This window comes from Schistocerca nitens, chromosome 1 (assembly GCF_023898315.1).
Source record: "Schistocerca nitens isolate TAMUIC-IGC-003100 chromosome 1, iqSchNite1.1, whole genome shotgun sequence".
In the NCBI taxonomy this organism is placed as follows: domain Eukaryota; kingdom Metazoa; phylum Arthropoda; class Insecta; order Orthoptera; family Acrididae; genus Schistocerca; species Schistocerca nitens.
The window spans coordinates 879,228,834-879,250,365 of NC_064614.1; the positions used below are offsets into that span (position 1 = coordinate 879,228,834).

Sequence of the window (21,532 nt, forward strand, 5' to 3'; positions counted from 1 at the left end):
AAAAAAAAAAAAACAGATCAGTGTGCGCGGTTACTCTTTCGGAAGAATCGTAGACTAAAATTGATCAGAGAACGGTATTTTATTCTCCTTTGTTGATATTATCCAACTTTGGAAGCAAGATCTAATTCCAAATTACTATCATAGTGAGGGTAGTAAGCTAACGTCTAAAATTTTTTCTTTAACGCCATCTTTTGCTGTCAGTTAACGAGAACTTCCAGCTCTGATTACGAAACGAAGACCATTCTATTATACTATCAATTTAACTGTCACCGAGATAAGGGTAAATAGTTTATGGCAATTCATTTTCTCCGATTATAAGCCTAGTAATAGCGTCACCTTGAAGCAACGTTTCCACAAGATTTGTATTCGTCGTCCTGAGATTCGGCGGCTTAGTCGAAAATACCGACGAAACATTGCTTTAAGACTATCTTGTTACACGACTGGTACCCAGAAAAGATTTCGTAAGTGAAATTCGTAGAGAAATTCTGAATTGTCATAAAGCTAAAAACCGTTCGCGAGGAACTTACCATGTCAACCCATATCACTCAGGGTGCTTGACCAGGTACCGTACACTAAAACTTTCTTCCGCTGTTACAGACACCAATTGGTTGTTTCTTCCAGTTTCATCGACGTCATCCATTCGTTCTTCCGGGCCAACGACCTTCTGTAGCCTTTCAAAGTTTTCTTCTATCAATCGAGATGATCCAAACAGTGCCCGGGACGAAACGCTAGAAGTTTTGCATCCCTATAATCATGTTCTATTCAAAGTGGCTCACTCCTCCATGTACAGTCGCAATGTCAGAAAACGTGATGCCATTTTGTGCTTGCAGTTACGTACACCACCTGACGTCACAAAGAAGGCGACAAGGAGATTGTCCTGGTCCTTTTATTAACAGATCACTTTCACATAATATTCCAATGAATTTAAGTCTTCCATTAGACTTTCCTATTCATTTCCCGTGCTCCTCTTATTTCGTTGTTGTATTGCCCCTGGCTATTTATCCAGTAATCTCTTAATCATGTTGTTTCCATTGTTCATGGGCGCTGTCTTGCATTTATCTACATTTACATACTATCCAATTCGTTATGCATTAGCTGACAATCACTCAGTGACACTTCTCTCTTGTATACAAGTGAGTCATGAACATATAATTACAGTCAACTGATTACCTTCTCTGATAAATTATTTACTTAACACTATGTTGTTAAAAGTATCCTGACACCTGGCTGAAAATGACTAAAAGTTCGTTCCGCCCTCCATCGGTAATTCTGGAATTCAATATGGTGTTGGCCCACCCTTAGCCTTGATAACACCTTCCACTCTCGCAGGGATACGTTCAATCAGGTGCTGGAAGGTTTCTTGGGGAATGGCAGCCCATTGTTCACGGAGTGCTGCACTGAGGAAAGGTATCGATGTCGGTCGGTGAGGCCTGGCATGAAGTCGACCTTCCAAAACATCCGAAAGGTGTTCTATGGGATTCAGGTCAGGACTCTGTGCAGGCCAGTCCATTCAGGGATGTTATTGTGGTGTAATCACTCCGCCACAGGCCGTGCATTATGAACAGGTGCTCGATCGCGTTGAAAGATGCAATCGCCATCCCCGAATTGCTCTTCAACAGTGGGAAGCAAGAAGGTCTTTAAAACATCAATGTAGGCCGGCGCTGTGATAATGCCACGCAAAACAACGAGGGGAGTAAGCCCTCTCCATGAAAAACTCGACCACACCATAACATCACCGCCTCCGATTTTTACTATTGGCGCTACACACGCTGTCAGATGACGTTCATCGTGTATTCGCCATACCCACACTCTGATATCGGATCGCCACAATGTGTATACCGTAATTCGTCGCTCCATACAACGTTTTTCCACTGGTCAATCATCCACTTTTTACGCTCCTTACACCAAGCGAGGCGTCGTTTGGCATTTACTGGCGTGATGTGTGGCTTATGAGCACCCGCTCGACCATGAAATCCAAGTTTTCTCACCTCCCTCCTAACTGTCATAGTAGTTGCAGTGGATCCTGATGCCGTTTGGAATTCCTGTGTGATGGTCTGGATAGACGTCTGCCTATTACACATTACGACCCTCTACAACTGACGGCGGTCTCTGTCAGTCAACAGACGAGGTCGGCCTGTACGCTTTTGTGCTGTACGTGTCTCTTCACGTTTCCATTTCACTATCACATTGGATACAGTGGACCTAGGGCAAGTGACACGCAATCACGTGACCACGTTCGAAGTCCGTGAGTTCCGCGGAGCGCTCCATTCTGCTCTCTTATGATATCTAATGACAAGTGAGGTCGCTTGTATGGAGTACCTGGCAGTAGGTGGCAGCACAAAGCACCTAATATGAGAAACGTATGTCTTTGGGAGTGTCCGGATACTTTCGATCACATAATGTAGATCGTGTTTGTTCGTGGTTCAATTATGAGTCGTTGGCAACCGTATTACCTTCGCTCCTCTTGAGCGTTCGTTAACTAGTCTAAATTTCTTAGTCAGTTGTCAGTTGGAGCAGATAGCCATGGCAATCACGTATTCTGTATTCTTTGACAGCACGTTCAGTACCGAAAGCTTTTTTGGCACTCTAGGAAGACAACACCTCCTGTTCGCCTGTGTTTATGGTTTGCCGGATAAAGAGAGAGAGAAAGGCGAGCAGCGTTTCATGAGAGGAGTGTTTCCTGAACTGGGTTCACTGCTCTAGAGAAGCTGTTTCTCCTCAGAATCTCAAAATTTCCGAACTTAAATTATGTTTCGAAACTTTGCAGGATTCACATGGTAGATGGTAGAAACGACAGGAGTGCCGTTCACTCTTTCGCAGTCACGTGGGACTGTTCGCTGCCAGACAAGTTCTTGATGAGTGTGAGCTAGGAAAGAAGCTGTCTCCAGACCACATTCAGTGGTGGGGCACGGCGCTTTCTTCGGTCTGAGTGCTTTCGATAACTTCTCAATATGGTACCGCTTATTTAAATACACTATCCGATGAAAAGCATCCGCACAGCCCTATGTAATGCGAATCTGGCCATTAGATAAGACGAGAGGTGGACCTGCCAGTATAAAAGGAGACCGTTATTGTCGGCAGAGAAGCAGTAAGAGCTGAATGGATCGATCAGGGAAGTTCAGTGACTTCGAACGTGATATAATCATTGAATTTCAGTGAAGTAACAAGTCTATCACGGACATCTAAACCCTTCCAAAGCTGCACAAGTTGGTTGTTAGTGATATAGGTATGAAGTGGAAACGCGAACGAACAACTACAACTAAAAAAAAATATTAAAACTTAAAAATATAAAAAATAACGTGATAGACCTCAGATACTGACAGGCTGGGACCGTCAAACGCTGCGATGAGTGATTGTAAAAAATCGCGTGAAATCAGAGGAAGGAATCACTCGGGAGTTACAACGTGGTACCAGCTGACCAGTTAGCACAACGACTCTGCGTGGTGCGTTAAAAAGAATGTGGTGCAATGGTCGAGAGTTCCTCATAAGCCTACGTGTCTGTAGTCAGTATTAGCCGACGCTTGAGGTGGAGTAAAGAGCGACGCCAATGGACAGTGAATGACTTGAGACGAGTGATTTGGGGTGATGAGTCACGCTTTACCTTTTGGCAGTCCGATGGAAGAGTCTGGGTTTGCCGAATACCTGGAGAAAGTTAGTTGTCATCATCTGTAGTGCCAACAGTCAAATGTTGAGGGGGCGGTGTTACGATATTGGGATGTGAGGGTGTTATTCCCTTACTGTGCTCTGAAGACAACGGTAAATTCGGAAGGATATGAACACATTTTACAACATTGTATACTGGGTGCAGTTGAGGAACAGCTCTAAGTCGATGACTGTGTCAGAATGACAATTCACTCTTTCATAAGTGAGCAGCTGTGAGTCAATAGGTTGTGAAGAATAACATTCCTGAAATGGACCGGCCAGCTCAGAGTCCCGATCTGAGCCCTACAGAACACCTTCAGGATGAGTCAGAACGTCCACTTCGATGCAAACCCCAGATTCCATCAGCACTGGCTTCTCCAGTTTCGGCTCTGGAGGAAGAATGGACTGCCATTCGTCCACAGACATTCAGACACCTCGTTTAAACTGTCCCCAGCACAGTTTCAACTGTCGACTGATAGAAATCCGGATACTTTCTGTCAGATAGTGCATCTTCAATCTTCTATGTTCCGCAGCAGTCATCTGCATCTACATCTCCAATCTACATTTATACTCCGCAAGCCAGCCAACGGTGTGTGGCGGAGGGCACTTTACGTGCCACTGTCATTACCTCCCTTTCCTGTTCCACTCGCGTATGGTTAGCGGGAGGAACGACTGCCAGCCGGGGTGGCCGAGCGGTTCTAGGCATTACAGTCTGGAACCGAGCGACAGCTACGGTCGCAGGTTCGAATCCTGCCTCGGGCATGGATGTGTATGATGTCCTTAGGTTAGTTAGGTTTAAGTAGTTCTAAGTTCTAGGGGACTGATGACCTTCGAAGTTAAGTCCCATAGTGCTCAGAGCCATTTGAAACATTTGAAGAACGACTGCCGGAAGGCGACCGTGCGCGCTCGAATCTCTCTAATTTTACAATCGTGATCTCCTCAGGAGGTATAAGTAGGGGGAAGCAATATATTCGGTACCTCATCCAGAAACGCACCCTCTCGAAACCTGGACAGCAAGCTACACCGCGATGCAGAGCACCTCTCTTGCGCAGTCTGGCACTTGAGTTTGCTAAACATCTCCGTAACGCTATCACCCTTACCAAATAACGCTGTGACGAAACGCGCCGTTCTTCTTTGGATCTTCTCTTTCCCCTCTGTCAACCCGACCTGGTACGGATCCCACACTGATGAGCAATACTCAAGTATAGGTCGAACGAGTGCTTTGTAAGTTACCTCCTTTGTTGGTGGACTACATTTTCTAAGGAGTCTCCCAATGAATCTCAAACTGGTACCCGCCTTACCAACAATTAATTTTATATGATCATTCCACTTCAAATCGTTCCGTACTTATACTCCCAGATATTTTACAAAAGTAACTGCTACCAGTGTTTGTTCCGCTATCATATAATCATACAATAAGGGATCCTTCTTTCTATGTATTCGCAATACATTACATTTGTCTATGTTAAGGGTCAGTCGGCGGCACGGCAGGAGTATCTTGTAATGCTTTTTAAAAGCAGTTTTCTATACTAGTACTTCTTTTGTTCAGATAATAGTGTGATTCTTATGGGTTTGGACGAACCGTTTTGATTCATTTCCCGATGTGGTATTAGGATCTCCAGAGATGCCTTTGTTAAAGGCATAACCGTGGAGGCTGTTATGAGCTTCACAAGTACCCATTCACGTAGACGAACAATTCACAGCTACGTTTTCACTGTTCATTCTAGTTTGAATGGATATTGCACAATCTCTGCATTCACAACATTTTGTGTGTGTTAATAAAAAAATTTAAGAATCATGATAGAAGGTTGTGTACATGGAAGAACCCTGGAGATACTAAAAGGTATCAGATAGATTATATAATGGTAAGACAGAGATTTAGGAACCAGGTTATAAATTGTAAGACATTTCCAGGGGCAGATGTGGACTCTGACCATAATCTATTGGTTATGACCTGTAGATTAAAACTGAAGAAACTGCAAAAAGGTGGGAATTTAAGGAGATGGGACCTGGATAAACTGAAAGAACCAGAGGTTGTACAGAGTTTCAGGGAGAGCATAAGGGAACAATTGACAGGAATGGGGGAAAGAAATACAGTAGAAGAGGAATGGGTAGCTTTGAGGGATGAAGTAGTGAAGGCAGCAGAGTATCAAATAGGTAAAAAGACGAGGGCTAGTAGAAATCCTTGGGTAACAGAAGAAATATTGAATTTAATTGATGAAAGGAGAAAATATAAAAATGCAGTAAATGAAGCAGGCAAAAAGGAATACAAACGTCTCAAAAATGAGATCGACAGGAAGTGCAAAATGGCTAAGCAGGGATGGCTAGAGGACAAATGTAAGGATGTAGAGGCTTTTCTCACTAGGGGTAAGATAGATACTGCCTACAGGAAAATTAAAGAGACCTTTGGAGATAAGAGAACCACTTGTATGAATATCAAGAGCTCAGATGGCAACCCAGTTCTAAGCAAAGAAGGGAAAGCAGAAAGGTGGAAGGAGTATATAGAGGGTCTATACAAGGGCGATGTACTTGAGGACAATATTATGGAAATGGAAGAGGATGTAGATGAAGATGAAATCGGAGATACGATACTGCGTGAAGAGTTTGACAGAGCACTGAAAGACCTGAGTCTAAACAAGGCCCCCGGAGTAGACAACATTCCACTGGAACTACTGACGGCCTTGGGAGAGCCAGTCCTGACAAAACTCTACTATCTGGTGAGCAAGATGTATGAAACAGGTGGAATACCCTCAGACTTCAAGAAGAATATAATAATTCCAATCCCAAAGAAAGCAGGTGTTGACAGATGTGAAAATTACCGGACAATCAGTTTAATAAGCCACAGCTGCAAAATACTAACACGAATTCTTTACAGACGAATGGAAAAACTAGTAGAAGCCGGCCTCGGGGAAGATCAGTTTGGATTCCGCAGAAATACTGGAACACGTGAGGCAATACTGACCTTACGACTTACCTTAGAAGAAAGATTAAGGAAAGGCAAACCTACGTTTCTAGCATTTGTAGACTTAGAGAAAGCTTTTGACAATGTTGACTGGAATACTCTCTCTCAAATTCTAAAGGTGGCAGGGGTAAAATACAGGGAGCGAAAGGCTATTTACAATTTGTACAGAAACCAGATGGCAGTTATAAGAGTCGGGGGACACAAAAGGAAAGCAGCGGTTGGGAAGGGAGTAAGACAGGGCTGTAGCCTCTCCCCTATGTTATTCAATCTGTATATTGAGCAAGCAGTAAAGGAAACAAAAGAAAAATTCGGAGTAGGTATTAAAATCCATGGAGAAGAAATAAAAACTTTGAGGTTCGCCGATGACATTGTAATTCTGTCAGAGACAGCAAAGGACTTGGAAGAGCAGTTGAACGGAATGGATGGTGTCTTGAAGGGAGGATATAAGATGAACATCAACAAAAGCAAAACGAGGATAATGGAATCTAGTCGAATTAAGTCGGGTGATGTTGAGGGTATTAGATTAGGAAATGAGACACTTAAAGTAGTAAAGGAGTTTTGCTATTTGGGGAGCAAAATAACCGATGATGGTCGAAATAGAGAGGATATAAAATGTAGACTGGCAATGGCAAGGAAAGCGTTTCTGAAGAAGAGAAATTTGTTAACATCGAGTATAGATTTAAGTGTCAGGAAGTCATTTCTGAAAGTATTTGTATGGAGTGTAGCCATGTATGGAAGTGAAACATGGACGGTAAATAGTTTGGACAAGAAGAGAATAGAAGCTTTCGAAATGTGGTGCTACAGAAGAATGCTGAAGATTAGATGGGTAGATCACATAACTAATGAGGAGGTACTGAATAGGATTGGGGAGAAGAGGAGTTTGTGGCACAACTTGACCAGAAGAAGGGATCGGTTGGTAGGACATGTTCTGAGGCATCAAGGGATCACCAATTTAGTATTGGAGGGCATCGTGGAGGGTCAAAATCGTAGGGGGAGACCAAGAGATGAATACACTAAGCAGATTCAGGAGGATGTAGGTTGCAGTAGGTACTGGGAGATGAAGAAGCCTGCACAGGATAGAGTAGCATGGAGAGCTGCATCAAACCAGTCTCAGGACTGAAGACCACAACAACAACAACAACAAGTAAACAAATCTCATTTTTTTTTATATGGACATGTCCGAAAGAACAGACACCATATTACCCGAACTCTTACGGGACTTGGAAAGAATGTCTTCCACTAGTAATGAGTGTGTTGGGTAGGGACACTACGAATGTAGTGTGTGGACATACAAGGTGAGAATGTGGGTCTCGCGGTATGCGTGCGCGAGATAGTCCCTGAAGTCGAGCTATAGTATGTGCGCTTGTGGCTCAGATGGATAGCCGACACAGCAGCTCAGCGTGTTCGGTCAAAAGGCTGCTCGCCCTTTGTAATAAAAAAAACTGAGTAAAGGAATCAACGATCAACTTCAGCGGATGTTTTCTGACGTCCGCCCAGACCAAACGCAACGAACAATACCGAAAAACAAGAAAAAGATGGGTAGAGCGTCTGCCACGTAAGCAGGAGATCCCAGGTTCGAGTCCCGGTCGAGGCACACATTTTCTCCTGTCCCCGTTGATATTTATCAGCGCCTGTCAGCAGATGAAGGTATTAATATATACTTCTAATTTCATTTTTTTCAATCTCTCATTACACTAATTTATTCCAATGAAGCCTACCTAGATAGCCTATTCACTGTAACTAAATGTTACGTTACATGGACCAACTTAGCAACAGAATGAAGATGAGCAATATCAGCCCATCTAGCTGGAAGGAACTTGTAAAAGATCGTCATGTTTGGTGCTCAGTTGTTCTTTCGTTGATTATACGCTTTGCGGAGAAACGTCGCACTGAAAAGACAAAATGTAATTTAATTTCATTTAATAACCAATTAGTAAACACTGCCACGAACATCTTCTACCAATTAGTGGACGGTATGTTGCCTCGTCAGACTGTATAGCCATACAAAACAATTATCGTAAGATAAAAACTTGGGAAAAAATACGGAAATGATGCGTACTTGGAAGCGAGTAATAAACAACGATGACGAAATGCTTCTTATATTTTGGCTGACGGCAGTTGCACTCTGAAAGTATCACACAACTGTCCTTATCACAAAATGACTTCTGAATAGTGTAATGGATATATTTATCTGTGACGATGACTTTCGCGAAAAACTGCTTCTAACCTTGAACAAAGAGTTGACGGTGACTCACATGAGGTGGTTGCTTTGTAAGAAAGAACAATTCCCGTCAGCAGTGATAATACGAGATAGAGGAAAAATCTTGCTTACCACTTAGCTTAGGAATTTCTATGTCACTGCCGAAGTTGTCCTCGTGATAACGTTGTTAACTGCAATGCCTTCCTTACTACAAAAGGAACTGGTGTTCCACTGGCCTTAGTTCTATAGGTTCCAGTATTATCGGTCTCAACCATATACTGCCGAGATGGTATACTTTTCAACTCTGATCGCAGGTGCCTGTCTGCTGATTTTATGCCCAACTAATGCTACTGCTCAAGACAGACAGGACGCTGAAAGAGAGACAACGACTATAACTGTTGACCAAGATCAGACATCACCATTGGAGGGCAGCATTCCAGGAAGGCCAATAGGTTTTGGCAGTCTTCTGTCGGACTTGCCTATATTTGGAGGCGGCTTTGGACTGCTGAGACCTGTAGGTGGCGGCATGAGGCCATGGATGTCAATAGGCGGGCCAATGAACGGAGGCGGTGTTCTTCCAGGATGGCCAACAAGCGCATCCACCAGCGGCACAGATACTGCGGAAGCAGCGACAGCGTCAAGTATGTTTTCACATCAGCAGTTCTCTTCTCATTAAGTAATCTGACCGTGGATAGCGATAAACGTTCTCTGCCTGGCAGTGAATGGGACAATAATGGACAGTCCTTTTCAGACAATAAGTCTTCCAACGCTTTTTCGTTGAGTACGTTCGACGTTTACATCCTTTACTGCTGCCTCCAGTGCCATGGAATTTATTCACTGCCATGGAAATTATTTTAACAGACACTCTATCTCCATGTATCTTCTTCTTGTCCGTGTTTTCCACATATTTGTGTCCTCGCCGATTCCGCGGAGAACCTCATTCCTTATCTTACCAGTTCACTTAATTTTCAACATTCTTCTATAGCACCAATTCTCAATGGCTTCGATTTATTTCAGTTTCGTTTTTCTAACAGTCCATGTTTCACTACCATGCAATGTTGTACTCCAGACATATTTTCTTAGAAATTTCTTCCTCAAATTAAGGCCTACGTTTCATAGCAGCAGAGTGCTCTTGGCTAAGAATGCCCTTTCTGCAGTGCTAGTCTGCTTTTTATGCTCTCCTTCTGTCATGGGTTATTTTGTTGCGTTGGTGGCAGAATTCTTCTACTTCGTGATCAACCAAATGTTTCTTCGGTTAACTCTCAGTCCATTTTCTGTGCTCATTACGTTGTTCATTCCATTCGACAGATCGTCACTCTCACTGAGGATAGCTATGTCGTCAGCAAATCTTATCACTGACGTACTTTCACCTTGAATATTAATTCCACTCCTGAATATTTCTTTTATTTCCGTTATTGCTTCTTTGGTGCGTAGATTGAGCAGTAGGGATAAAAGACCACATATCCGTCTTCTACCCCTTTTAATCCGAACAATTCGTTATTCCTCCTCCACTCTTACTATTCCCGCTTGTTTCTTGTACGGATTGTATATCACCTGTCTTTTCCTATAGATTACCGCTACTTTCTTTAGAATTTCGAACATTTCGCACTATTTTACAGCACTGAATGCTATTTCCGGGTCGACAAATCCTATGAACGTGTCTTGATTTTTCTTCAGTCTTGCTTCCATTATCAACCGCAACGTAAGAACTCCCTGTCTGGTGCCTTTACCTGTTCTAAAGCCAAAATGATCATCATCTAACAGATTCTCATTTTTATGTTCCGTTCTTCGATATATTCTTGGGCATTAAGAAAACGCTTCAGCTGTGTTTAGTCCTTTGTATTGGATCACAACCGGTTTCGTGACATAATATATTATTCTTGTCAGCAAAATGGATGCATAGGCTGTTAAGCAGTGCTGTAATTTCCCCACTTCTCACTTCTTCCAGTTTTCGGAATAATGATGTTTTTACGAAAGTCAGATGGTATATCGCCAGTCTCACATATTCTACGTACAAACGTGAATAGTCGTTCTGTTGCCACGTCTCTTATTAATTTTAATTATTCCGATGGGATGTTACCTATCGCTTCTGTCTTATTTGATTTTAAGTCTTCCAAAGTTCTGTTAAATACTGATTCTAATACTGCATTCCCTGTCTTTTCCCTATAGACTGCTGCTTCTTCATCTATCATGTCATCAGATATGTCCTCTCCCTCATATAGGGCTTCAATGTACTCTTTCCACGCATCAATTCACTCCGCTGCATTTAACAGAGGAATTCCCATTGCAGTCTTAATTTTACATCCTTTGCTTTTAATTGCACTGAAGGCTGTTTTGATTTCTGTATACGCTGAGTCGGTCCTTTCTTTCTACGTAAAACTAAATTTAGGCTGTCGGCGGATGCTAAGTCAAGTAAACGAAAAATGACTGTTCCAACAATTCGTACTTTAGTTCCCTCAATTTTCAGATTATGAAAGGACCTCCCCATGTCATGATGACAAATTATGTTTTTCTTTTAGAATCCATTTTTTTTCACTTAGTCTGTTCGCCAGTCACTGTTTCACCCATGACCTCAGAAAACGTTGGCCATAATCTTTATGGCTGTTGTAGCGGACTCCGGGTTACTTTGGATCACGCTACAAGGATTTCATCCAGAACACTACTATTTCGTTTTGTCGTTAACTGGTGCGTCCATATTTCATCCATAATAAAAAATTGATGCATATATTTTTTTCTCCTTTGTTCCCTGAGATTATATTCTACACATAAGTGCACAACAGTCCCTCATCTTTAGTCTTCAAGTATGTGAAATATCAGTGGAAACTAGCAATATATGTAGCTAATCACAATTATAACTCGTCGTGACTTTTGGCCCACCTGGTGTAACACAGAAACTCGTTTCTGCATTTGCTTCTGTTCAACGTTAAGAAAGGCGTCATTCATCTTGCAGTAAGTTTTATTTATTTAATGTAGTACTCTTTTTCTTCCTATCTGCATACTATCAACTACGTATGCAAGGTCCGAGAATACTAATTATTAGTATCGCTTACTGAAGATTATAATGCTCAGATAGTATTAGAAACAGACAGTTGGTTGAAAGTGAACAGCAAAGCTGAAACTGGAAGTGAATAACGACGCTATCTTAGATTCTGAGTCGAAAATTTGTCGCAAGGATAGGTTAGTCGTCAATGGAAGCGGCTTATTTATGTACTAGAGAACTGGATAATGCCTAGCGAGGATAGCACGGATCAGAATGTGAATTAATCTGGGCGAAGTTAAGAATCAAGAGTCAGTCAAAAATTGGCAATCGGATGCTTTTATAAGTCACCTGCGCCAGGAGCGGCAGAGGGCTTCATAAAAAAACTTGCAGAATCTCGTCAGTAAGTTCCCTGATCCCGCTGTTGTAATGGGGGTGGCTTCAACTTGCGAGGTATAGATTGGGAGGGTCATGCTATCAAAACTGGTGTCAGAGACAGGGATTAATGTGCATTATTCTGAATATCTTGTTCGTTTCCCAGCAGATAACTTACTTATGAAGGTAGCGTCTGAGGCCTCCTAGCAAAACACACATCTCTCCTCTTCGAATCAGTTAACGAAGAAGATAGTATGAGCGAACTTGTGGCTGTGTGTAGCATACTATGATAACGGGTATTTCAAAAAATCTTAAGACAGGTAAGAAACTATTTTTGCTTAGCAAGAGTGAAAGGGTAGAAATTGCAGAGTAAATGAGTGGTTAACGTGAAATATTCATAATTGAGGCTGAAGATGTGGAGCACAAATGGAAAAAAATTAAAAATCATCGTTCACGCCTTAGACAAGTATCTTCCGCGCAACATCTTAAGGGATAAGAGAAACTCACCATGGTTTAATAGCCGTGTCAGAAAGTGCTACATAAACAAAGACAGCTTCATCGCAGATTCAAGAGAAGTCAAAACCTAGTTACTAACCAAAACTGAACGACGATAAAATGAAAGTAAGGAGAGCAATGAGAGAAGCATTCAATGAGTCCGAAAGTAAAATTTTGTCAAGCGATCTGACTAAAAACCCTCAGAGGTTTTGTCTTACGCAAAATCAGTAAGCGGTTCGAAATAATCTAGTCAGTCACTTGATGACCATAATGGCAACGAAACGGAAAATGACAGAAAGACCGAATTGCGTCTTCCGAAATGGTTTTACCGCGGAAAGTGGTGATACGGTCCCGCCTTTCAATCACCGTATAAACTTCGAAATGGCAGATATGCCGATAACTGATCACAGAAAAACAACTACGATCGCTTTGTAGTGAAAAGGCATCAGGACTAAATGAGATACCCGGAAGATTTCACAGAGATTATACGAAAGAAGTTGCTCCCCTGCTGCCAGAAGTTTATTGTATTTCGTTGAAGCAAGAAAGGGTACCTAGCCACTGCAAAAAACCGCAGGCCATTCCCACTTCCAAGAAGGGTCGTAGGACAGATGAACATAGTTATAGACCTGTATCGTTGACGTTAATCTATTGTAGAATTATGGAACATGTTGTGTGCTCACGTATTACGACGTTTTTGGAAGACGAGAATCTCCTCTTTAAAAATCAACATGGATTCCGTAAACGGAGGTCAAGCGAAACAGTTCTCTCTGTTCTTCTATGAGATCTACAGCGCTGTAATCATCAGTCGACAGGTTGATGCAATGTCCTCGACTTCAGGAAGGCATTTAACATCATCCGGCACTGCCGATTAGTCGAAAAAATACGACCTTACCGACTATTGGACGTGATTTGCGACTGGATTCCAGACTTCTCTAAAAAAAGAACTCAACATGCGCTCTGAACGGCACAAGGTCGACAAATGTAATTTCGGGAGCACTACCAGGAAATGTGATGACCGTGTTACTGTTTACAGTGTATATAAATGATCTAGAAGAATGCTTCGGAAGGCTATTCTCAGACGATGCGGTTATCTGTAAGAAGGCAGCAACGCCAGAAGACAGTAAAGATTTGCAGAAGGACCCACTGAGGATTGAGTAACGGTTAGGGGACTGGCAGCTGGCCCTGAACTTCAATAAATGTAACATATTGCTCATACATAGGAAAAGAAATCCACTACCGTATAGCTATACTACTGATGACAAATTTCAGGACACAGTAACTATTGTAGACTATCTAGGAGTATCTATCCGGATCGACCTTAAGTTGAATGACCACATAAAACAAATATTAGGAAAGGCAGGTGCGAGACGGAGATTCATTGGTAAAATCTTCAGGAAATGTAGCTCATCCACGAAAGTAATGGTTTACCAGGCGCTATTTCGAGCGATTCTTGTGTATTGTTTGTCAATCAGGCACCCTTACCAGGTAGAACTGATGGAGAGATGGAGAAGATCCAACGAAGACCGGCGCGTTTTGGCAGGGGATCGTCTAGTCCAGGCGAGAGCGGTACAGATGTGCTCAACAAACTCCTTTAGGAGATACTAAAAGAGGGCGTTTTGCATCACGGAGCGGTTTAGCGTTGAAATTTAGAGAGAGTACTGTCCAAGAAGAGTCGGACAGCATATTACTTCCATGGCCATGGCTCTAAAGCACTATGGGATTTAACATCTGAGGTCCTCAGTCCCCCAGATTTAGAACTACTTAAACATAACTAACATAAGGACATCACACACATCCATGCCCAAGGCAGGATTCGAACCTGCTACCGTAGCAGCAGCGCGATTCCGGACTGAAGCGCCTAGAACCGCTCGGCCACAACGACCGGTATATTACTTCCTTCCACATATTTCTCGCTAAATGACTACAAAGAGGAAAATTCGAGACATTACAATATATAAATTTATTTGTTCCCACGAACCATTTGCAATTGGACCTGGGAAAGGGGAGGGGGGGGGGGGGGCTTAAGTTAGTGGTACCAGAAGTGCCCTTCAACAACCACAGTCATGTGGCTTCCATATTACTGATGTAGATGTATTAACAGAATCTTCCGTCGGTTCTTGGTAGAACAACATTATAATAATAAATGAAAAGCACCAGTTTGCTTTTGTTCTACAATATTACTTTTATTGCTAACCGGTTTTCGGCTTACAAGGCCATCTTCAGACATTTACTGAATATTATCACCAAAGAAGTTAAATGTTAGCAGACAACATTGGAAGAGAAGTAACACATCTAGAGTGAATTAGAAACATACAGTGAGTAACATCTTTGCAATGAAATGGTAAAAACTGAACAGTACATAAATAACAATGGGGTTGACAGGAAAACCTTTAGCACAAAATAGGAATAGCATGCCTACATAACAGTTTCTATTAATAAACAAAACTAATAAAATAAGATAAAATTAGTAATAGACAAGGCTGCATCAAGAGGTATGAAACATGGAGAGTGATACACAAACAATTAAAAAAGAAGAGGCAGTTGTCTATGTAAATACAGAATACATGAGGAACTTAAGAAATATCAATAAGATAAACAGAAATTAATAAATGCAGGAAAATTGAGGTGTTTGAGGGAACCTACAGTTTGAGAGTGTGGTGGTACTGCATTTTAACTTTAACATTATAATCAAAGCAGTGGCTGTGTTCCAGATTTCATTAAATAAATGAGCAAAGTAAAATATGAACACTATTTGATGAGACAACTACAAGGGGAGTTAAACATTGACAGTAATACAAGTACAAGTTAAAAGGAAACCCTTAACTATTGAAACTACAGCCTATGTGGAATACAAAGACAACTGCAACAAATAAAACAACTTAATGACTACAGGAAAATGGGAATATGTAGGAAGAGAGAGTGTGGGAAGTAATGAACAACAAAGATAATTATATGAAGTTCAGGAGAGGGGACGTTTTGAGTTGTGTCTGGTCATTTAGTATGAGATCTGGACTGTGAGCAAGATGTTTGTTAATTTCCAGGGCTTCCAGAAGGTTGAGTTTATTGCCTTTGTTTGCTAAGTGAAGTACATGGGACACTGGCTGGTAGTTGTGACCCTCACTCAGTACATGCTCAGCAAATGCAGAGTCTGAATTCTGCAACCTCCAGCTGCGTTCATGTTCAGCCAGCCTAGTTGATATGTCTCTGCCTGACTGACCAATGTAAAATTTGTCACAATCAGAACAGGTGATTATGTATAGCCCACTGTTGGCTAATAACTGGATCTTGTCTTTGCTATTAAAAACACATTGGGCTGTAGTGTTCCTGACATAGTAGGAAACTCTATACTTGCAGGATGTCAGTGCTTTGGCTACAGTCTGTGATACCTGACCTAGAAATGGTAGTGTACACCATTTCTTGCAGACAGTGAATGGGGAAGATGTGGTCAATAAGAACTAGATTGTAGCCATTGGCTGTGGCAATAAATTTTATTGTATCTAACTCTGCTTTAAAATCATCTCTGGACATGGGGATAGATATGAGACGGTGTACCATTGAGTGGAAAGCTGCTTGTTTGTGAGCTATGGGGTGTTGTGAGCACGAAGGTATTACTGTGTCTGTAGTTGTTGTTTTTTCTGTAAATTTTGAAACAATGTGTGTGTGTACTGATGTCAATGGTGAGATCTAAGAAGTTTATGGATTTGTTGCCAATTTCCATAGTGAACTGGATATTTTTATGTTAACTGTTTAGGTTTTTCAAGAATGTGTTGAGTTGTCTTGTAGTACCAGTCCACATACACAGGACATCATCTACATATCTAAACCAGTATTTGATGTTTGCACTCAAAGGTTCTGTTTTTAGAAAATTTTGTTCAAAATGGTCCATAAATATTTCATCCAACAGTGGAAACAAAAACGGAAAATTATACCCCTCCTCTATGCCCCACCTGTTTCCCCATTCACTGTCTGCAAGAAATGGTGTACACTACCATTTCTAGGTCAGGTATCACAGACTGTAGCCAAAGCACTGAAATCCTGCAAGTATAGAGTTTCCTACTATGTCAGGAACACTACAGCCCAGTGTGTTTTTAATAGCAAAGACAAGATCCAGTTATTAGCCAACAGTGGGCTATACATAATCACCTGTTCTGATTGTGACAAATTTTACATTGGTCAGTCAGGCAGAGACATATCAACTAGGCTGGCTGAACATGAACGCAGCTGGAGGTTGCAGAATTCAGACTCTGCATTTGCTGAGCATGTACTGAGTGAGGGTCACAACTACCAGCCAGTGTCCCATGTACTTCACTTAGCAAACAAAGGCAATAAACTCAACCTTCTGGAAGCCGTGAAAGTTAACAAACATCTTGCTCACAGTCCAGATCTCATCCTAAATGACCAGACACAATTCAAAACTTCCCCTCTCCTGATCTTCATATACTCATCTTTGTGGTTCATTACTTCCCACACTCTCTCTTCCTACATATTCCCATTTTCCTGTAGTCATTAAGTTGTTTTATTTGTTGCAGTTGTCTTTGTATTCCACATAGGCTGTAGTTTCAATAGTTAAGGGTTTCCTTTTAACTTGTACTTGTATTACTGTCCATGTTTAACTCCCCTTGTAGTTGTCTCATAAAATAGTGTTCATATTTTACTTTGCTCATTTATTTAATGAAATCTGGAACACAGCCACTGCTTTGATTATAATGTTAAAGTTAAAATGCAGTACCACCACACTCTCAAACTGTAGGTTCCCTCAAACACCTCAATTTTCCTGCATTTATTAATTTCTGTTTATCTTATTGATATTTCTTAAGTTCCTCATGTATTCTGTATTTACATAGACAACTGTCTCTTCTTTTTTAATTGTTTGTGTATCACTCTCCATGTTTCATACCTCTTGATGCAGCCTTGTCTATTACTAATTTTATCTTATTTTATTAGTTTTGTTTATTAATAGAAACTGTTATGTAGGCATGCTATTCCTATTTTGTGCTAAAGGTGTTCCTGTCAACCCCATTGTTATTTATGTACTGTTCAGTTTTTACCATTTCATTGCAAAGATGTTACTCACTATGTTTCTAATTCACTCTAGATGTGTTACTTCTCTTCCAATGTTGTCTGCTAACATTTAACTTCTTTGGTGATAATATTCAGTAAATGTCTGAAGATGGCCTTGTAAGCCGAAAACCGGTTAGCAATAAAAGTAATATTGTAGAACAAAAGCAAACTGGTACTTTTCATTTATTATTATGATGTAGATGTAGATGAAGACATGGTCCGCTTTCTTCTGTGGTTGCTGCTTTGGGATGATCTTTCACATGGATCACCTTCGAAGAAGTAAGGCCACTCATGATTCGAGCTTCCCATATCCTAACTGTACAAAATGGTGCAGTAGACCCTTTGGCTCCTTATATTCTATCGTCAACTTTGAACGAATTCCGAGTGAATGAAGCATCCAGTACAAAATATTTTATGATGGGAGGGTATTTTCCTTTATCCATTTAAATAAAACAAACATAACATGACTGTATCTGCAAAATTTTTAAAAAAATTCTCAACGTTCAAGTGACGTAAGACTTTGGTTGGGTTTCTATACCAAATGTGTAAACATGTGCTGTTTTTAGACTTTCTCGGAAGTAGCGTCGGCTTCTTTAGTGCAAACTCCACAGTACTTCAACGAATCAGTTCCTACATTTACCACTACAAACTCCAACTCCGCGCGCAAGATATTATCTAAACTGTTCCAACGTAACCGAAGCAAATCTTTATTTATGTGAATGGTGTATCTACGTCTGGCCAAGTAATTTTCTGTAATACAGCATAATCACAAGCAACTAATTGAAGATAGTTTCATAATTACTAGATTCATAAACTTTTTCAGTTATAAGGAAACTGTAGTGAACTGTACTTATTTTTCACGAATATCGGTTATAAGCTTTTAGCATTTTTACGAAAGTAAAAAAGGATGAACATCGTAATTACAACTTAGTGCTTCCCAATGCATGAAACAACAGATAACACTTTCCTTCATCTATCAATATATACAGTCTCTTGAATTGTAGTCTCTGCTCCAAAGTTATACATACTTTAACTCTCAAATTTGTCGTTCGCTTATCGCCCTGTACACATTTCGGGATCTGTGGTGAGAGCGTGTTAGAGGAATGTCGTGTATTACAACTACTACTGTTTTGCTGTGTAAGATGAGGGAAACAATCCAGTATCATAAATAGGGATCAACAATAACAAGCCGTCATTACTTAAAAGGTTCCGCCTACCTAGCTGAGTGCTAACTTGCTTGCTTCCCATGTAGTGGGCCCGGGTTCGATTCCCAGCTGCGTTGGAGATTTTCTCTGCTCGTGGACTGGGTGTTGTGTTGTCCTCATCACCAAGTTGAACAATATAGCGTCGACTGGAATAAGACTTGCACTCGGCGGTTGAACTTCCCCGTATGGAGCCTCCTGGCCAACAATGCCACATGCTCTTTTCATTTTTTCATCACTCCAAATGATTCACGACTGACAAATTACAACGTCTTGGCTTAAGTAGAGAGAAATGTATGATAACACGATTGCAGAATTGTAGCTGGCAGCTACCACTTCTGGGAGCATTCATAAAGAATGACTTACATCGGAACGATTACATAAAACTAACCGCAGAAAAGGCAGGTGCCAGACAGATTCTTGCAAGAATCCTTCGGAGACTTAGTCTGCCCACAATCCTAATCCGACCAGTAACTGAATATTTCTCGTCAATCTGGGATCCGTGCAAGATACGATTGATGGAGGAAATAGAGAAGATCCAAAGAAGAGCGCAGTGTTTCGTTACTGCGGAAGCGTCAAGGTGATACTTGGCGAACGACAGTGGTAGACGGTGAACAGGAGGCGTTCTGCATCATTGTGTGGTTTATTGTTAAAAGATAGTAGATTGTGGAAGAATTAGCCAACATACTGCGTCTTCCTACGTATGTCTCGCGAAATGATGATTAAAGCCAAATCAGAGAGATTCGAGCTCATTCAGAGGTTTTCCAACAATCGTTCTCCTCACGAACCGCTCTTGACTGGAACAGTAAAACAGAGAAGTGACGGTGGTGCAAAAAGTACGCTCCGCCACACTCCACAATGCGGCTTGATGTAGACAGTTGTAAAAGCAGTTTTAGATCCCATTATCAAAAATAGCTAATAACAATTATCACTATGCATCACTATCAGGCACACAGACAAAACAAAGAATTAGTTATCGACCAAATTCTTCGTTCGTCAAACACTCCACGAATAAGTTGTACAATTTGCTCTCTAACTTGGTCGGACATAGATTACGAAATCGGATATTGGATTTTAAGGTGTACCCAGGAGCAGATGTAGACTCAGATCACAATTTAGTAATGATGAAGAGCAGACTTAATTTTAAGAGAATCGTACAGTAGAATAGGTGTGGGACAAAATTGGATACAGAAGTATTGGGCAAGGATGAGACGCGACTGAAGCACGCTAAAGATGTGGATACTGCGGTAAGAAGTACCACGCTCGCCAGTCCGGATGAAGGAAAGTGAACATCCGTAATCAGACCAATCAGACCAAACAGAATCGGCTAAGAAAGGAATATATGGAGAACACTGACAAGAAGAAGGGGGCAGGATGACGGGAAATGTGGTAAAACATCATCTCGATGGTGCTACAGGGAGCGGTAGAGAGTAAAACCTGTACACGAAGACAGATAGTGGCTGTGAGGGATTTTTCGTTGGGGGAAAGAATGGAAGAGGGTGCTCTCTCCCTTGTGATGCCAATGGAGGAGCTGGTTAAGCGAGAGCGGCTAGGAGGTCTGAGAAGCTGACTGTGGTCTGCACAGGAGTGTGCCGATCTTACGCCTATCTACACCGCATCCGAATGATGATCCTGGGAGAGGATGACACGGCGGTCGGTCGGCACTGAATGGTTCGAAAGGACCAGCAGACAGTACTTTGCTTTTTTAGGTACGCCAAGGGACGGATGAGGTGGGCTTGCAGCAAGACAATTTTAGCGTGTAGTCATCATCGTTTGGAGACGCGGGTGGGGGGAGGAATCGTCAGCGAACATATCGAACAGACCCCTCAATCTTCCGCTATAGTGAGGAAAACGTCAGAGATATATGTTGGATCTTACTTTTTCCTCAAAAAGGAGGCCATTAAAGAAGCAACATTAGCTGACCGGAATGATTTAACTAGGCCTTGCTGGATAAATCATTTCAGCATAACTGCAAGTGCTATGGAACGTGAATCAGGATGTATGACTGGAAATGTAAGCGCTCATCATACCGAATTCAGATAGAACTAAATTGTGCGCCTTTTCGGGAATCAAATCGGTAACCTTACCTTTCAGGGATATTATTTTTACCGTTTGAGCACACCTGGCGCGAATCTCTCGGGGTCCGTGCTCGCGGCCTTACTTCAGTAGCACGTGTCTCTTACATACCAAACTTCACAGAAGTCCTCCTCCATACCTTGTGGGGCTAGCACTCCTGGAAGAAGGGATGTTGCTTAGAAACGACCTGCCCACAGTCTACCGGACTGTTTCTAGAACTATGAAGGTTGTAAAGTCGTTCAAAACAGTACCCACTCAGTATCAGAGTGAAATATTCATCCTGGAAACATTCAGCTAGTCTGTGGCGAAGACATTCTCCACAGCATCCTTTCTGCCGGAAGTGCTGGTGCCGCAAGGTATGCAGGAGAACTTTTGTGAAATTTGGAATGTAGGAGACAGATAGTGCGGATGTTAAGCTGCTAGGTTGGCTCGTCAGTAGTGTTCTGGACAGCTCACTTAGTACAGCAGTCTCCCAAGAATGACAATTGCTCCAGGTTCATGTCCCGGTCCAGCATACAGTTTTAATATCTCAGAAAGGTTCA

At 41.7% G+C, this 21,532-nt stretch overlaps 1 protein-coding gene across 2 annotated transcripts in view; it reads left to right on the plus strand.

The window, feature by feature from the left end:
• The window catches only part of LOC126263722 (uncharacterized), a 118,625-nt gene that overhangs the window by 36,083 nt on the left and 61,010 nt on the right, over nt 1-21,532 (plus strand). The window lies entirely within an intron of this gene.